At 52.9% G+C, this 18,067-nt stretch overlaps 1 protein-coding gene across 3 annotated transcripts in view; it reads right to left on the reverse strand.

Annotated features, from left to right (window-relative positions):
- Nucleotides 1-1,312: 1,312 nt before the first annotated feature.
- NCS1 (neuronal calcium sensor 1) overlaps nucleotides 1,313-18,067 on the reverse strand; it is a 68,207-nt gene continuing 51,452 nt past the window's right edge. The window contains exon 8 of one of the 3 annotated variants that reach the window (XM_075560633.1): nucleotides 1,313-4,550. The gene's annotated coding sequence lies outside the window, so the exon portion shown is untranslated. Of the gene's footprint in view, nucleotides 4,551-10,779; nucleotides 14,960-15,539; nucleotides 15,661-18,067 lie in introns of those variants that run through there. The other 2 variants (XM_075560632.1, XM_075560635.1) reach the window with 2 other exon arrangements.

The raw sequence follows: 18,067 nt of genomic DNA on the forward strand, positions 1-18,067 counted from the left end.
GTTCCGAATTTAGAGAGAACTCTCCAAACCCAACCTTTCGAAAACAGCCAAATAACACATCTCTCACATGTTCACGGCCATCAAGTTGATGTCGATGCATAGTGATTCTAGGGGACAGAGTGGAACTGCCCCATGTGGGCTTCTGAGACTGTAACTCTCTACAAGAGTAGAAAGCCTCTGTGAACTATGAGTAAACATAGTAGTGGGGCAGGAGGAAAGAATAAAGAAACTATGTATATGTATGTGCATGTATAAATATATGCAAATGCAACAAGGAAGCAGATGGACTTTGGGCTATGATACCCACCTTCCTGATTCGATCACTGAAGACAAATGGGTGCATAAGTAATTGTGGTGAAGAAAGCTGATGGTGCCTAGCTATTGAAAGATATAGCGACTGGGGTCTTGAAGGCTTGTAGTTAAACAAGCAACCATCTAGCAGGGAAGAAACACAGCCCATATGGAGGAAGCACACCACCCTGTGTGATCATGAGGTGTCAGTGGGAAGAGGCATCAGAAGTCCAAAAACAAGCAACCAGATCAATGTGAAGGGGCATGGATGGAGTGGAGACCCAAAACCCACCTGTAAGATAATTGGACAGTCCCTCTCAGAAGGGCCACACAGAAGGGTTGATAAATCCAGGGGGCAGAGTAGCACTAATGACCACATAACTATCCTCTAGTACTTTATATTTCCTCCCCTTACAATCATGTTTTTTGTTTGTTTTTACCTCATTAAGCCTGCTAGATTTGCTTATGTTCATTTGAATAGTTAAGATCATTTTGTACATGAGAGCCAAGATAGATAACCCTTCAGAAACAGTAGCAGGAGTAATGATTCCCTGAGGGTACGGGAAGAGAGCAGTGGGAAGGGGGGTATAGGGAGCTGATAGCAGTGATGACTGTGTAACCCCACTGGATGGGATCGAACTACAGAAGGGTATGTGAATGAGTATATTCAATCCTGTAAGATATGGCAAAAAACGATTATAGGGAAAAATAATAATAAGGGTTTCTGGGTGGTATGGCAGGTGAGGGAGGGAATAAAGGGGAGCTGATATCAAGGGGTTCAAGAAGAAAGTTTGCTGCTTGATGTGATTGAACCACGGGGTGTTATGATATCTATAAGAGCTACTAAAAATGATTTTTTGAAGAAGAGTAGAAAGCCTCAGTTTTCTCTCTCAGTGGCACTGGTGGGTTTGAACTGTTAAGCGTGTGGTGAGCAGCCCAACCATGTAACCCACTGTGCCATCAGGGCATGAGAGAAAAGGAAAGGAAACCATGACGGGTACCCCGACACGTCGAGTAGAGGGGTTTGGAATACACACACACACACACACACACACACACACAACACACACAACACATACACACACACACACAACACACACAACACATACACACACACACCACACACACAACACACACACAACACACACACAACACACACACAACACACACAACACACACACAACACACACAACACACACACAACGCACACACAACACACACAACGCACACACAACACACACACAACACACACTCACACACACACAACACACACACAACACACAACACACACACAACACACTCACACACACAACACACACAGCACACACACACACAACACACACACACACACTGGCCCCACGAGTGCTGGCGCGGAAGCAAAGACACTGGCTCTCTCTCTTCCGTTGCAGGTGAAATGCAAACAGTCATCTGGACAGCAGTGAAGCCACTTCTCAGTCAGTGAAACACACACTGACTGCCAGACCCAATAATCCCACCCCCAGGGAGTTACCCTAGAGAAATAAACACTTACATTCACACAAAAACATGTGCATAAATGCTTAGAGCTGCTCTATTCCTGAACTGTCCAAAACTGGAAATGACCCAATGTCCTTCAGGGGGTGACTAACGAAACACACCTGCTGCTTCTGTATACCCAGAGCTTGAGACAAAGCGGCGGACTTCCCAGCCCAGAGGACGTGGGCGTCCTCAGGCACGGGGCTTGGTTGGGGGATTGGGTCCCTCCTGGACATTTGTCTGGGAAGCTGCGTCTTCAGACTCGTGCACCAGAACCGAGCTCCTTGGGCCTGGGGATAGGGTAGAGTGGAGGACACTTTGGCCATTTATCACCGATGTCGGAAGAGCTCTGTAACACTGCCCCATGGGGCAGAAGCTAAGGAGCCACGTGGCTGGGACACCGGAGACCAGAGCGAGGTATTTCTTTGGGTATGGCTGAAAAGAGGCCACCTAGCCAAAGAACTATATCCTGAGCAATTTATCCTGAATTGAAATCTGTTGATTTCCCTAATAAACTCCGTAACTGTGAGCACACCTGTGTGGCCATTGAGCCCAGGAGAAAAACAGAAAGTGCCACGGGAGGATGTTAGTGTAGGGATTGGTACGGGTGGCTGGAAGATAAGAGTCAGCCTTGGGCTAATGTTGCCTTTGGTTCTCCTTCCCTGTTGTGAAGCCACCAGAGGTCAAGCGTTGCCCCCATGCAATCTTCACACCACAGACACGAACACCAAATTGGTTGGATCTTAAAGACATCTGACTACAAGGAAGAAGCCGGTCTGAAAAGATCGCATCCTGTTTGCTTCCAGTTGTGTGGCATTACAGAAAGGACAAAACCGTCGTGGTGGCAAACAAGCCTGTGGATGCCAGCGGGGAGGACAGGGCAGAGGGTGTGGCTGGGATAAGAACAGGGGCAGCCATGGAGGGTCCTTGAGTTGATGAAACTGGGCCCTGGTGGTGCCCGCGCAAATTTATGCGTGTGCTAAAAATCATATTTTCCACCAAAAACTAGGCTCCACTTTCCTGTATATATGGATTCTAAAATAAAATAGATACAGGAGCCTAAACAGATTGGTATAAACTACAGACGGTCCTGGATGGTGCAAACAGTTAACCAACTCAGCGGCCAACCAAAAGTTGGTAACTTGAGCCCACTCCAGGGTGCCTTGGAAGAAAGCCCGGTGGTAAGCTTCTGGAAAGGCAGCCGTCTAAAGCTTCATGGAGCCTCGTTTGCTCAGATGCATGTGGGGTCACCACACGTCAGATTTGATGTCAACTGATTTTCGGTTGTTGCACTCACGTCCTGGGACCATCTCCCAGGAAAACACTTGCTTTCAAATCCTGGATGCAGAACAAAGTAGAATTAAGACTGGGCCGGCAGCACTGATGGATGGTGTCCCCCGAGAACAGTCCAGGGAGAGAACACTGGGATATTCCTGCACCCTGTAGGTGACTATCCTCAGGACTGGGCTTCAGTCTTTGCCACTGGAGCTGCTTCAGTCAAGAGCCATTCTAACTGCAGCGAAGCTTCTAATGGAGGAGAAATAGTGACTAAGATCACGGATCATCCCTCTCCAATCATTGATCATCAAACCTTGTGTCGTTTGCAGAGCACCACCAGTGAGCCCCGCTGGCACTGCGGATTAGGTGATGGGCTGCTAACTGCAAAGTTTGCAGCTCAGGCCCACCAGTCACTCTGAGAGAGGAAGACGAGGCTGTCTGCGCCCGTAATGATGGACAGTCGCGGGAGTCCTACAGAGGATCACTGCGAGTCGGAATCGACGCCGTGCTAGTTCTCCAACATAGGACCGTCCTACTTGACTCTCCTGCTGGGTGAGCAAACGCCCCATGGTGCGTGCTGGTGGACTCCTCCCTGTGTTGGTTCAGGGTGACAATCAGCGTAAACCTCCACCTGGGCTGCGCCCTCCTGGCCACTGTGGAGAGGCACATCCCTCCTTCCCACTGGGCCAGTATGGGCTTCCTGATCATCGCTGTTGAGGTGATTTTGACCCATGGGGCTTCCAAGCCTGAGGCCTCTCTAGAAATGGATCCCCAGGCCTATCTGTAGAGGTGCCACAGGGTGACTGTGATGAGTAATTGAGTGCTTCATCCTTTGTGCCACCCTCCAAAAAAAAACTGGGCCCAGACCGGACCCCCAAACGGACCCACTCTGACTTTTCTCAATTACACAGAACAGAATGAAACTGCCCCGTAGGGTTTCTAAGACAATACATTTTAACAAAAGCGGACTGACACTGCGTCCTTGCTCCCTGGCAGTGGGAGTCCGTTTCAGCTGCCCACCGTTCCATTAGCAACCAGGCACCTCACCCCTGCTTCCCTTCTGTACAGCCCGGGGACTCTCTAAAGTGGGTTTGGTCATTCCCACTTTAAAGACTAGGGATCAGAGGTTCCCGGAGCCAACACTGGAGCATCCGCTGGATCTGAACCCTAATGTGTTTGACTCTGAAGACTCTTGATGGAGCTGTAAGGTAAGCTTTGAACTGCTGACCCCAAGGTCAGGGCTTCCAACACTCCAGCCCCAACTCTGCAGCAGGAAAAGGAGGCTCTCTTCTCCTGTGAAGATTGGGAGTCTTGGGAATCCTAGGTAGGGTCCTGGCGCAGCAATAGCAGCAGGTTGGTTTGGGGGGTGGGTGTTGGATTCCGAGGTGAGGGTGCTGTCACAGTGATATGTGTGATGCACTGTCTGGGTGGTCAGCAAGGATGGAGGCTGGAGCTCCCCGGAGAACCTGTAAGGACAATGGAAGACACATCAGAGATCATTTTATTTCACTGGATGGGAAGCATCGTTTTATTACCCTTTATTATCTGGTGCTGAGCAGAGCTCAGTCCATTTTGTGCTGGGTATTGATCTGGGGGGTTCCAGGTATTGACCCCAGTCACAGAGACTGTCAACTGCAGGGCTGTCTTCAATGCAAACTCATCGCAGGCACCCGGGGTCCAGCTTCCCACCCAGGGAGTCCTCCTGTTCAGAGGCAGGGACTGCAGAAAGTAGGCCCATGACAATTAGCTTTAAATTGCTTAGTGATCGCTCGCAGCTGCCGATGGAAACTGCAATGGGGAATAGAGACTGCTCGTTGGAGCCTCCTCTCAAGCGCACGTGCCAAACCTGCCTTACTCTGAATACACATCTGCTCCTGCTGGGCTAGGTCCATGCCAGACTCCTTCCCAAATGCACGTGAGCCCTGGTAGCGTAATGGAAAGCACCTTGGGCTGCTAGCCAAAAGGTCAGCAGTTCAAAACCACCAGCAGCCTCTCAAGAGACAGTTCCATAAAGACTTACAATCTCAGAAATCCCTGGGGGCAGTTTGACCCCCGCCTTGAAGAATCATTGATGAGTCGGTAGTGAGCTTCCGGTTTTCCTAGACATGCTTAGCAGCTTTTTCTGGAACAACAAGGGCCACTCGGCAGCCGGGACCACAGCTACGCTTTCCGTCCTGTTGTTTGCAAAAGGCTTGCATCTCGAGGACTTGGGGCAATTGGGGAGGATGCTCCAGAGACAGCCCCATGGGCAGGGGCACCTGGTGGCACAGAGGGAACCTCCCCAGCTATTGACTGGCTCAGGATGGGCTTGGAAAGATTTGGGCATTTTCCGCTCCTGAATTTTGGACTTGGACCACTGTCCTGAGTACCATGTGTCCTTTGTCTGGAATGGTGGGAAATAGAAGCTATAGAAGAGCCATCCCACTACACCAAATTGGCCCCAAGGAGTGGAGCAGCATCTTTGTGGTGAGCAGAGTTGGATGATGTTTCCATTTTACGAACGGCCTCTAGACATATGGCACTTAGTCTCCCCAGTAGCACTGTGCAAACTATGCTTCCAGCATCCCCACTTCACAGACGAGGAAGCTGAGCCTCAGAGTCCACAGCCGGGGTTATAACAGACGGAGTTTGGGTGGCGCACATGGTGAAGCGCTGGGCTGCTAACCAGAAGGTTGGTAGTTCAAACCCACCAAGAGGTGCCTCAGAAGAGAGGCCTGGCAATCTGCTTCGCTAAGACCACCGCTTTGAAAACTCTGCTGGAGTAGCTCTGGTCTCCACTCCTGGGGTCTCCATGACTCACCACCAATGAACAGCAAAAGCATTCTCCCCGTGCCACAGCTGGGAGAAGGGGGACCAGGACGAGAACCCCAGGAAAGGACTTTTTCATTCCCCATCGGCATGTGTGCATCAGTGGTTACACTGCCTGATTCACAGCGAGAGGACAGCACACGTGTAGTCTTCCAAGGGAGACAGATGTAGGCGGTGGAATATTACACGGCAATGAAAAGGGACCATGTCGATATGTTCACTGGTGTGCCTGACTCTGATCTGTGATGCGAAATGATCGATCCAGAATCTGAGAGCTATGCAGTGAGTGATGAGTAGAGGGCGGTTGCCGGGAATTCAGCCAGGTGAGGAAGCTTCGGGTAAAGGGGGCTGCACAGTGGGCTGTTTGGAGGGAAGAACTCTTTTGTGCTTTCCTTGCCACGGTGGTTCAATGCATCAATGTCTTGGTCAAAATTCTATCACAGGCCGCTAACCACAAAGTCAGTGGTTCAGAACCACCAACCACTTCGACAGAGAAAGACGGAGCTCTCTACTTCTGTCCACAGTGACAGGCTTGGAAACTTATGGGACAGTTCTACCCTATCCTATAGGGTCACTATGAGTTGGCATCAACTCGATGGCAGTGAGTCAGTTTGGTATATGCCCAAAGTGGAGTCTTGGTTTTAAATTGAAAAACCTATACAACTCATGCACAATGGTAGTGACCATTGAGTCACTGCTGACTCATCGTGACCCCAAAGGAGAGGGTAGAACTGCTCTTGTGGGTTTCCAAAACTGTAACTCTTTGGGGGAATAGAAAGCCCCATCTTTTCTCCTGTGGAGTGCCTGGTGGTTTCAAACTGCTGACCTGGAGGCTGGCAGGACAGCTCATAATGCATCCATAACCCACTATACCATGAGGAGAAGCAAAGGACTGGAGAAATCCCAATCTCATCTTTGCAGAGAATCCTTGGTGCCTTGCTAGACATCTTGGCAGGCTGGTTGTGTGAATCAGGAATGTTTTGCCATACCACTCTCCTGGTTGACACTGTTTTATACCCTGCCTTTCAAACCACAGCAAGCTGTGACGGCCTCTCCTACTGCAGGCTGAAACTGTCCCACAGGTTCCTTTGCTGAAATACAAGGCCGTAATGTGCAGACAGGTGCTTATTGGAAACTCTCTGTTGCACAATGGCACTATTTCCTCCCTTTCAGTATCTCCATCATCGCTTTTATCAATCGACACAATCAGGGTGCGGATTGCCACCCAACGGTTTTGAAAGAGAAATGGGTCAGGTACTTCTGGGGAGCCTCATAAGAATGCTGCTGGGCTGTCCACCATTGGGGGATGGACTTGAACGACCAAATTATGTTGGTGAGAAGAGATACATGCTCTGCGCCACCCACGCGTTTAACTTTCATCCAGATGGTACCCAAGTGGACTGATCTTGAAATGTTCCGAGAGCCAGAGAGTCAGCTTTCCCAGGCCCCACCCTGCCCCTGGAATTCAGGCCTCCCCAAGACACAGGATGGTTGATGGGAACGTCTCCTTGTGGGCAAAACCCCTTCTTTCACCTCCCTCCCAAAACTGGCCAGAGAGCAAGGATGGGGGCCAAGACTTCCTGGGCCACAGGCACTGATGGCTCTGTTTCCAGTCTCCTGGAGAGTTCAGGGCAGGGAGAGGACACTGCCCAGCTGTCACGGACAAGCTGTGCCAGGGAGCCAGGGGTCAGACTTATCTTTGGACGCAAAACCCCAAAGCCAAACCTGTGGCTGTCAAGCTGGCTTTGAGGTACAGCAACTCCAGGTGTTACAGAGTAAGACATTTCCGTAGGATCTGCTTGGCTGATTTTCTTTATGGAAGCGATTTGCCAGCTCTTGTTCGTAGAGCCGCTGGCTGGGTTAGACCGCCCACCTTTAGGGTACAGGGGACCCCAAGCCACATGTGCCACTCAGGCACCATGGTATCTCCTCACAATGGCCTGAGGGAAATTCCAGACTCTGGGAAGTGCGGGTTCCAGGTGACCCAAGGAAAATGACACTGAGCCAAAAGTGACAGATTGTGGTTGTGCTTGGGTGGCAAGGGGTCCGGGAAGCCCGTCCCTGTAGTAGCCAAATCAGAGAGCAGGTGGATTTGAGAAGTTCTATGGTTATTCCCACTAGCCCTTGCCAAAGGGAAACAGCCCGGCTTCTCCTCTGAGCTGTTTCAGCATTCACCTCTGACCCAGCAAGTAATATATATTCAACTAGGAGAAAAACGAACTGGTTTGGGTTTGGGATCATGAGCACAGGAGGAAATGATCAGGTTTTCATAGTGATCACAGGATACAGTCGACACTGTCAGAGGCAGGTTTTGCAATGATCCTTGGGAAAGGATCGCTACCTACATTTCTCCAAAGGCCACTAGATTGCCATCCCCTGAAGCTTCACGCACCCTTGTTTACTAAATTGGAGTGATGCTTCCATGCCTGGCTTTAACACCGGCACCCCTGAGACCTGTGAATGGGGGTGCTTCGTGTCTGGCTACTGATCTGAATATCCTCGCTAGGCTAGCCTCCTTCCTGTGTCAGGGCATTCCAGCTGATTAAGCTTAAAAGGAATTTTTACTGCAAGGGAGGGGGCTGTTTTACATCTTGGATTTTTAACGAGCTAAACCTTAAATTCAGTTCTATTTCAAGTGTTTTGATTGCCCACAGGCTGTCTTCCACCCGCTCTATCAGTAGTGGTTCAGCTTGTCCTCAAATCCCACCTCCAGCATGGACAAGCAGTAGGACCGCAGGCAAGTTGCTGGACCTCTCTGGGAATCTTGCCTCGTCGGCAATGGGGATGGTGGTGGTGTGTGCTGAAGAGGACAGGACACCAGTGCAGTGAGTGGCATCACAGCCAGGGGAGTGGGACGGAGAGCCGTGGTTAGCTCCAGAGTCATTCCTGTAGCCACACACCTGGACCCTTCCTGACGGCCAGGGTTGAGCCAAGTGCTTGGACTCCTGTCACTCAGCCTGCAGCGTTCCCCTGATCACCCATCTTACAGCTTCCGAGGGCACAGGGGTCTCTTTCCTCCAGCACCACCACCCCCAGGCCTCCTCTGCCCCCATTCACTTCTGATTGGCTGGCTGGCTGGCTGGACATGGATGGGCCGCTAAGGTTTGGGCTGGCTGTCGGGGGTGGAGTGTCTGGTTGCCCCCAAAGGTCTGCTGGTTGTGAGCAGGAAGCCCCCTCCCTGGGCCCAGTCTCAGACTTCATTTCAGTCCACCTAACTCCCCCTACCTGCCCTCAAACTACTGCTGCTTCCTGACCAGGGTTCAGCCCCATGGATTCTCTCCCCTTCCCCCCCCCCCCACCTCCAAGACCCCACCTCTCATCAGGGACTGCACAGCAGCTACCTACATCTGGTCTTAAAAGCTCCTTCCCCGGGCCCTGCGCCTCAAGCCAAAGGCAGCTTGACCCAGCTTGGAAGAACAGGCAGGGAGACTGCTAGGGCTCCTTCCTTCCCCGAGGCCCAGCGCCCGGGCCCACAACGCTCGCATCGGCCGCGAGGGGGCGCGGGAGGAGCGCCCGCAAGCGAATCTCACACTCCATTCTGACTTGTCTAACCCTGGAGCCAAGGGTCAGGTAAGTCAGTCGTTTGCTGTTGTCATCAATGGGAAGTGCGGGCCATAAGGAGGACGTAGGTGTCCTGTCACCATGCTCGCCATTGTGCTGACATGGATGACAGTCGAATGGACAGAGAAGAGCCACCCTTGGGGCTCCCCCACGAAGCGCAGAAAGGCGGGCCGTGGTACCGCGTTGGGCTACCAATGGGAAAGTCCCTCTCTCCCTACGGCAACTCAGAGGGATCCCTACAGGACAAGGCACAGTTTCCCATGGGTGCACGAGACTATAACCAGGAGTCCGAGTTGCTTGGTGGTCACGAGTAGCGCGGAGGTCAACAAGGCCCACGGTTCAGAACCACCAGCCACTCCACAGGAGGAAGAGGAGGCTTTTGCTCCCACAAAGAGTTAAAGCCTCGGAAACGAACAGGCCAGTTCTCACGTGCCCGAGAGGCTCTCTGCGCCAGCATCAACTCAATGCAGTGAGTGCGAACTCTTTCTGGGAGTAGAAAGTCGTCTTCCTCCCATGGAGCGGTCGGCGGTTTTAAACTGCTGAACTTGAGGTCAGCAGCCCAACGTGAACCCACCGTGCCATCAGGCAGTTCAAATCCACCAGTCACTCTGCAGGAGAAAGAGGAGGCTGTCTGCTTCCAGAAAGATTTACAGGTTTGGAAAACCGAAGAAGCAGTTTAGTCTGTCCTATAGGGTCACTATAAGCTAAAATTAACTCGTGGTACTGGGTGGGTTACGGTCACTGCAACTCCCAGCCTGGCCTGCCCTCACGCCCTTCTCACCCCTCTGTCCCCATCTGGATCTTCTCCTCCTTCAAGGCCAGCTTGGACAAAGGCAGAGGGGCAGGGTGGGAGACACACGCCTCGGTCCCCACCCGAATTCGGATCACCGGGTTGACACTTGCCATCTGGTGACAGGTGCTCGACTGTCCTAGGTGTGTGCCCAGATTCTTCGAAGACAGCAGTGAGTACGTGGCATTGTGACTGCCCATCACATCACACTCGTATCGGGCCCTTGATTGTGCCTGGTGAGGGACACTGGCTGGGCATCCTTAGAAAGCCCTGGGTGCTGGGCTAGTTTTGCTAAGGCATCCACTCCCCAGTTTGGTATTTTGGACATAGGCTGCTTTCATGGTGACACTCCACTGAGAAACACGATCTGAAACCTTCTGGCCTCATCATGACACCCACCGTCGTTCTTCATATAATCGTTCTCCTGGGAGAACACACCCAAGGCAAGAGAGGGGTGGAACCAGGCAGATGGCGAACCCTAAAATAAAATGACCAAGAACAGAAGCAGACAAAGCAACAGGTCCACACAAGGGAGGTCAGGACAAGTCCAGGAAGCATGTTTAATTGGCGTGACACGGATCACATACAACAGGGAGCACAGGAGGGGGCCTGGGCATGCCACGTCGCCCCGAGGCCCGTGCTGCCAGGGCAAGAGCCTGCGCCATCTCCAGACACACACCAGCAGGTTCAGACAGGACGGCACCCCAAACGGGGACAGAAGGAGGTGGGGAAGGTAAGCAGGAAGAAAACAAACAACCACAATGAGAAACATTGTTTTTCGGTTTTGGCAAACGCCTTTGCAATGCTGCAGGCTTTGGCGGAGGCGGGCTGTTATTGTGCCCACGGCTGGGTTCCGTCCTCACAACACCCCGGTGAGTGGGCAAGGTGGCGCTGGCTCCCAGTGAGTGGAAGCGGCTTACCCTGGACCCCAGAGAGAGAAGGCCCTGGGTTGGACCAGGACGGAAGTACCTTCCCTCGAGCTGAGGGCCACTGCAAAGACAGGGACAGCCACAGGCCGGGGAGGGGAACTTGGGATTATCCTACTGTGGGGCACTAGAGACAGCTTCAACCTGGATCCAAGATATGCCAAGACAGAAATGGGACCAGCTGTTTATTCAACAAAAGCCTTTTTATTCATTCAAAAATCAACCATTGGGTTTATTCCGCAGAGTAGGTTAAAAAAAAAAAGAAGGGGTCAAAGCTTCCCATCACAGTGCCTTATGTTAATGAACTTGCTATTCTGGGGGAGACCCAAAGGATGGGCATCTGGGAGACTCGCTGCCAGTGAAGTGGGGGCTGGAGGCCCGGGACCTTGGAAAACCCCATCATGCCCTCCCTGCTGCCGCGGGCCTCCCTCCTGAGCTTGACAGGGGAACCTCCCAGAGCCCTTTGCAGCTCTCAGCCGCCAGGGGGCGGGCCCGAGGGAACAGGACCGCCTTCTGCTGGGCTCCCAAGAGAGCCGCCTGGCCCAGAAGGCCACTGGGCACCCCAAGCCTGCCCCGACTCCCAGGAGAGGCAACGTCCCCAGAAACCCGATGCCTGTCTTCTGGGAAGCCGGCTGGCAAACCTAAAAGCGTTTCAGAGGAAGCGATGTCGTTACAAAGGATGACACAGACATTTGCCTTCCCGTCACTGTCAGCCTGTCTGCTTAACGACGTCATCAGTGGGAAATCATAGCATTCATTGTCCCCACGTCGCCAGACGCACCAAGTGGGGCTCGGAAGCTGCGAGGAAGCAGCCAGGGCAGCTCTAGTCTGGCTGCTCTAGCCTGCCCCGCTCCTCCTGGGCCCTGGGAGCTCGAGATGGGGGGAATAAGCAGCCTGCTCCGGGTTTGGGGTCCCCACAGGCCAGCACGAGGGGCTGGACCCTGTGTGGAAAACAGCGTTGGGGAGTGGCAAGGGCTGCTCGGGAGGAAGTCTGAGGCCTGGTGAGAGGGACGGACAGAAGTCTGTCCCTGTCTGCAACCTGGAGCCAAAATGACCAGTGTGCCCAGCACCCTACCCAGAAAAAGGATGCCTCCCAATAGTTCTAGATGGAGGCAAAGGTGCGCCCGAGGCATGAGACCCCCTGCACCTGGGTCTGCTGAGGCCAAGAACCATACTGGTGGCTTGGAACGAACAGGCCCAGGGACAAGGAGGAAGGGAGGACGGCCTCCCATGCAGATAATCAAAAGAGAGCCGGGACAGAATGCCACCACCAGGAGGATCCACAGCCTCAACCTTAGAAAAGTCTCTGGCACCAGTCCCGTTCTCACGAGCACACAACAGCACCCCGCCCATCTGGTCAGAACCGCAATCGGAGGTTGTGGACAAAGAGGGTCACGCGGCCCGAGGAAAGCCCCTGCGCTCATCCTCTCAGATCGATCGCAAGTCACTGAGCTCATGCGCAGCCTCAGGACTCCCAGCCAGACCCAGCCAAAGAACCACAGGAAGGCGTGGGGGGCCAAGGGCCCCCAGAGCCAGTGGTCTAAGCGAGGGCATCAAAGGCCCCAACCTGAAATGACAGCTCCCTGTCCCCGCAGGGTCCAGGAACTTACACATGGGGCCAGGTGCAGCCGAAAGGGCCAGCAGCTACTGCAACATGGGAGATTTCTGGGGTTGGCTGTGAGTTTTCAGCTCCCAGAAATGGGCATGCAAAAACCACAGGGCCCAAAGCCAACACTCTTCAATGGGAGGGGCCCTCTGGCTGGAGGGGTGGTTGCTGAGGGAAGCAGGGCAAAGGCAAAGTGGAGACCCAAGGCCACCCAAAGCAGAAACCGAGGGTCGCTAACCCCCCTCACAGGGCTGGGAATAAGCAGCAGGAGGGTGGGGGTGGGGGGAGGGCTGCTGGCCCTGCAAAGAAGAAACAGGAATTCGAGACCCAGCCCTGCACCCAGACAGCCTGGGAGATTGCTCCCCATTCCAGAAACCTGGCAAAGGCTCATCCTGGAATGAGGCGCTAACTGACTTGACCCCGACCCCTGAGTCTGAGAAAACCAAGACTTGTGGACGGGAGGGACGGAGCATTGGACCCACCGAGGCTACTGCGATGCATCTCTCACCCCCACCCGCCAGCCACCCGGGATAGCTGCCTCTCTAGGGGCCAAGAGAAAAAAAAAATGGAACTGTGTCCTGAAGCACAGCTTCCAAACATCACCGCGGGCCACAGAAGCCCAAGGAAGCAGAGTGCCGGGCACGGAGATTTAGGGCACCACCACAGCCTGGAAGGAGTCGCAGAGCTCCACCAGCCCAGGGGGAGCAGCCGGATTTTAAAGATAAGGCCATTGGCCCAGAGAGGGCCCGGCCTGGACCGTCTGCTCTCCAGTCCAGGGGCACCTCACCCCCTGGGGTGCTTCACTTCACCCCAGGGGGGGCTGCTCTGGGTCGGGCAGGCAGCCCTAGAAGCCTCCTGCAAGCGCAGGTGGTAACCTCCAGGCCAAGGAGCAGGGTCTGACTGAGGGAAATTGCCTGCAGCTCTGTCCCCGGAGCTCACAGAGGGATGGGGAGGAAGGAAGCCGGAGGTGGGGGGTCCACTGGGAAGAGAGGCAAGTAGACAAGCCCCGTGGAAGGGAGGCCCTGGACCATTTCTAAGCCACCACCAGGTGGAGGGAGCCCTAACCCACTCCCTGTGCCCACTTGTCTGCAAAGCCCTCCCCTGCTCAGCCTTGGCCTCAGTGCCCGTTGCCCGCTCCCTGAGGCTCTGCATCTCAGGCTGAGCTCCCCTTTTCCATGCTGCCAGAAACACGCAGGCAGGAGCTAAGATACCAAAAGACGGCGCAGCTCATCCCCAGAGAGGATGTGGGAAAGCAGCAGAGGGGGGTGAGAGATTCTGGAAGGAGGCATTTGGACTGGCGGGGAACAGTACATCAGCCATTTAAGAATTTCCACCTTCCCCCTCGCCAAGCATCAAGCACAGTATCTGAAAGAAAGGAAGAAAAAAAATTGATTTTTGGCTTCTTGGCCGCTGCAGGCCACCATCCTCCCAAGAGAGCATGGGCAAGTGGGTGGGGAGGTGCACATGTAAACGGTAGGCCCCCCGCATCCCAGGAGCTTTGGACACAAGAGGCAGCAGCAACAGTTAACAACCAATAAATAAAAGATATCAATTAGATATGTATAAAAAAACCTCACTTTTACCACAAAAAGCGCAATACTGTTATCACAAAAAATATATACTCCTAGTAATGAATCCTGTGACCCACGCAGGCAATCCTGCTGCTGAAGGATGAGATGACATGTGACACGAATCAGGGGCTTCCCCCATCTCCCAGGCCTCCCCCTCCCCCAAGGCAGAGGCCAGGACTTCCCAGAGGCCTAGGCAAGAGTTCTCTGAGGTCCCCAAAGCCTTCTTGCTGTCTGTCACTCCGTATCTTCTAGGACAGAAGGTAGTAGTTTTGTTTTTCTTGTTAAACGTCTGTTGGAAGTAAGAACAATTAGAAACAAGAACAAAAGCACACGCGCAAGAGAGCAAGAGGAGCCCAGAGGCCGCGTGGGGGCAGCGAGTCCTTGGCTGGGCAGAGAGCTGGTTCACTCAGTGGGTTGATCCCGGACAAGCAGAGGCTGTTGGCAAGTGGGGCCGGCGGCTTCAGGCGACAAGTGAGTGCAGGGCAGCAGGGAGGAGCGCAGGGGTCTCCAGACCCAAGGGAAGTCCTGCAGAAGGAGGCGGTGCACACAGGAGGGCGAGGGTGGGGCTGAGGTGGCCTCATGGCGCAAGAGAAGACGAGTAGTTCCCAGACATCTGGAAGACACAGGAAGCGCAGAGCGTTCAGGACCGGCAGCCCAGGGCTCAGGACTCCCTGGGTGGGACGGTTAACATGCTCGGGTACCAACTGAAAGGTTGGGGGTTCAAGACCACCCAGAGGCTCTTTGCAGAAAAGCTTGGTGATCTATGGGTGGAGTACGGCCCAACTCTGAGAGGCTGGCACCAATTCCATGGCAACTGCTTTTGGAGGGCAGGCGGAGGGGGCAGGAGCTCACTCATAAGAGCTGGCAAGAGAGCATATGCGTCAGAAGTCTTAAAAATGTGCAAAGCCTTGGGCCTCGTCTTTGATTCTGAAGACCTAAACCCTTAAGAAAGAAGCCACTCGTTACGATGCCCTTACATCACCACCCTAGAGCATGGAGGGAGCATCCTGCGGGCAGTAGCAGGGAGTTGGTTGAACAGGTAAAGGCATTCAAACTCCAGGCTCCCTCGAGGGACCCTAGAGGACACAGTAGAACTGCCCCTGTGCGCCTCCGTGTGAGTCTGGGTCCTTTAGAGAAACAAATCCGCAGAAGCTCATGTATGAGAGAGAGAGTTTTATATAAAGGGTAAGTGCACATCAAGAAAACACCCCAACCCAGTGCTGCCCAAGCCCACAAGTCCAACATTAACCCACATGTCCGACACCAATCCACGAAGTCCTCTTCCATCTCACAAAACAGATGCAATGATGCCGACTGCAGGAGGAAAGCCAAGTCAGTGAGTGTGTAAGCATCTCAGCGCTGGCAGGGGTCTCCATACTGGTGCTCCAGCACCCAGGGCTGCATCAGGATAGGTCCATGTGGCTTCTCCTCGGGGATGTCTTGCAGGAAGTGAGCCTTGCCAGCGAAAGCAGGGAACTGGCTAAGGCAGGCATACCCTGATCCGACCATCAGAAAGCAAGAGACCCGAGAACTAGAAAGGTGAGGTTCACCGAGTCATTTATCCCTACGCCATTCATTTAACCCCACATGTGTTTATCGGCCAACTTGGGACAATAAACTAACTACCTCAATCACCTTGCTAACCTGGCACCTGTACATAATTCTTTAGCTTCACAATTGCAAATAAGTAACACCTACACCTTGATCCTATAATCCTGTGAATATGTTCCCCCACCTATGAAAGTTTGTAAGCCAACCACTTCATGCCTTCAGCGGGCAGGGGCAACAATACATTTTCACATCTCTTCCCCAGGGGTACATCAACTCTTCCACCCTGTGTCCCAATTTAGTCCAAAGGAACCTTGATCGCCTGTCTATTCCACAAAATGTCACACTGGTCCATTATATTGATGACATTATGCTGATTGGACCCACCAAGGAGGATGTTTCAAAAACTAGATTCATTGGTACAACATCTGTGTTCAAGAGGTTGGGAAATTAAACCAACGAAGATTCAGATACCCTCCGCCTCAGTAAAATTTCTAGGGGTCCAGTGGTGTGGGCATGTTGAGATACTCCTACTAAAGTAAAGAATAGGCTATTGCATTTGCCCTCCCCCCACCCCAACGACTAAAAATGAGGCACAACGCTTAGCGGGCCTCTTTGGATTTTGAAGGCAACATATCCCTCCCTTGGATGCTCTACTTTGACCTATTTATCAAGTGACATGAAAAGCCTCCAATTTTGAGTGGGGCCCAGAACAAGAAAAGGGTCTTCAACAAGTTCAGGCTGCCATGCAAGCTGCTTTGCCACTGGGACCATATGGTCCAGCTGACCCAATGGTACTAGAGGTGTCAGTTGTAGATAGAGATGCAGTGTGGAGTCTTTGGCAGACACCTATTGGTAAATCACAGGGTAGACCATTGAGAATTTTGAGTAAAGTCCTGCCATCCTCTGCAAACTAACACAGTCTCCCAGACTGTAACTCTTTACAGAAGCGAAGTAGAAAGCCTCAACTTTCTCCCTTGGTCCAACAGGTGGGTTCGAACTGATGACCTTGCTGTTAACAATCCCAACATGTAACCCACTATGCCACCAGGGCTCTGGAGAATAGAAGAGTTTGTGGCCATTGCAGATAACACAGGGTTCTGCTTGGAGTGATGATGAGCTGTGGAAGCTAGGTACTAGTGTTGGTGGTACCTAGATAAATAAATGTACGACTGCCACTCAGGTGTGCACGTTTGAAGGTTGTGTGTGTGTGCGCGCATGTGCATGTGTGCGTGCGTGTGTGTGTGTGCGTGTGTGTGTATGTGTGTAACTAGTGGCGGAGTGGACTATGGGAACTCTGAAGGAGCAGTTCTACTCTGTCCTCTAGGATCACCAGGAGTCGGCATCAACTCGATGACCATGTGTGTGTATGTGTGTGTGTGTGTTAGGGCCCTGGTGGAGCTGTTGAATACACTTGGACTGGTAACCAGGCAGTGGTTCAAACCCAGCAGCCACTCCTCCGGAGAAAGCTGAGGCTGTCTGCACAGAAACCCTGCATAGGGGTCACTATGAATCGAAATCCACTCAGTGGCAGTGGGTTTGGTTTTGCACGTGTGTGTGCGTGTGTGTGTGTGTGTGTGTGGTCTTGTACTGGTTCTACATGCCACTATGGGAGGCCTGGGTGGGCTTCCCATTGTTCACAGCCTTCATGTGCTTTGAGGACTCTTGAGATAGGCTCCATTCTTCTTGAGACTAAGAGAGCAGAGAAGGCTCGTGTCGGAGACCATGGCGCTCTGGTTTCAGCTGCTCCCACTGCGCCAGCACAGGGCTCAGCCGCTGTGCTTCCACCCGGGTCTCTCACATCGCACTTCAGGGTGCACAATGCCCTCGTGATCTGGGGCTCCGATAACACCCCGATTATATCCCTGTGATTCACCTGGGAATATGGAATGTCAGGAATCTGAGGCGGCAAATATCACAAAGACGATGGGACCGCGTCCGGTTACAGTGACTGCTGGGAAGTTTCGAGATGGAGAGGGGCAATTTTAAGGCAGTAAAGAGGATCGGTCACAGGCCTTACACTGAACTCGGCTTGGGCAAGTTTCATGCACACAGAGGCAAAAGAAATGTGCCATAAGAATAAACTAAGCCTTCTTGCTCAACATGTCAGCGATGAGGGTCCGGGGTGAGGTCTATGTCCACACATGTCCTGGCAAGAAAATAAGTCAGTGTG

This window comes from Tenrec ecaudatus, chromosome 10, assembly GCF_050624435.1.
Source record: "Tenrec ecaudatus isolate mTenEca1 chromosome 10, mTenEca1.hap1, whole genome shotgun sequence".
In the NCBI taxonomy this organism is placed as follows: Eukaryota; Metazoa; Chordata; class Mammalia; order Afrosoricida; family Tenrecidae; genus Tenrec; species Tenrec ecaudatus.